Below are 1188 nucleotides of genomic sequence, written 5' to 3' on the forward strand. Positions count from 1 at the left end.
TTAATTAGCCTTAGGTTGACAACATGTCCAAAGCTGCACTTATTAGTTGTGCAAATGTTCAGTTGAATCCCACTACTCCTTAAGACTTAATTTAGGCTTTCAAAGTCTCTGCTTAGAATGAACTCCAAGTGTTTGATATAACAAGTTGGATCCGTACGATCAAACCTATTTCTTACTCAAGGTTAGAAATCTGTCAGACAAATATGGTTTTAATCAAGACTACTGGCTTTGTTCTTGTCTTCTTGTGAGGCTAAATTAGCTGCTGCAGTCATGTTTGTGTGTGTGTGTGGGGGAGAGAGAGAGAGAGAGAGAGAGAGAGAGAGAGAGAGAGAGAGAGAGAGAGAGAGAGAGAGAGAGAGAGAGAGAGAGAGAGAGAGTCATGATGGAAAGACAACGTTGATGTGATGAGGTGTGACATGCGGGGCGTTACTCCATCCCTTTGTTGGAACGTGCCGGACGCTCCACAGAGAGTTTGTTCGACTCGTGTTCAGCAGCCTGTTAATGTGTACATTACTGCAGAGTCCAAACAGGCCCTGGCAAAAACTAGAAAACCCTCTGCAAATGAGGACTCTTGAAGAAGAGCAACACGTTATTTACTCTCCCCAGAAAAGGGATATCATTTCGTGTTAGAGGACATTCAAAACCCAAAGGGCGCTTTGTACTAAACCTTAACATATGTGTGATTTTCTTTCAGGGCAGATGACTGCTACTGTTTTCTTGGTAACTCATATTTCTTTGCCAGTTTGGACTTCAAACACACTTCTGCGTGGATCAGGGAACTCGCCTCTGCTTCTCCTTTGGACAAATAACGTTTCAAAACTGGTTAAGAGCAGTTTACGTCGATTCCCCCGCAGGAAAGAAGAAACTTACCTCACGTAAAGCCGCCCCAGACAGAGTGGGAGGAGATGGAGATGAAAGCAGATCCCAAATGTGTCAATGTATGATCCCCAGAGTGATTTCCATCTCTTTTTCACTCCTGCCCACACTAATAAAATAACTCAGCAATATGTCAGCAGCCTGGACTGGTTTGAATCTATAATAGTCACTTTTTTGAGTCACCTGCCAGCATCTAAAGGAGAGAACTTCACTGTCTGTCTCCCTGCCTCTTCCCTCTCCTCTCCCTCATCTCCTGCTCTCTGTGTTTCTCCCTCCCTCCCTCACTGCATTTTTCCCAGACTGCCGCGTCAA

This window comes from Pseudochaenichthys georgianus, chromosome 19 (genome assembly GCF_902827115.2).
Source record: "Pseudochaenichthys georgianus chromosome 19, fPseGeo1.2, whole genome shotgun sequence".
Taxonomy (NCBI): Eukaryota; Metazoa; Chordata; class Actinopteri; order Perciformes; family Channichthyidae; genus Pseudochaenichthys; species Pseudochaenichthys georgianus.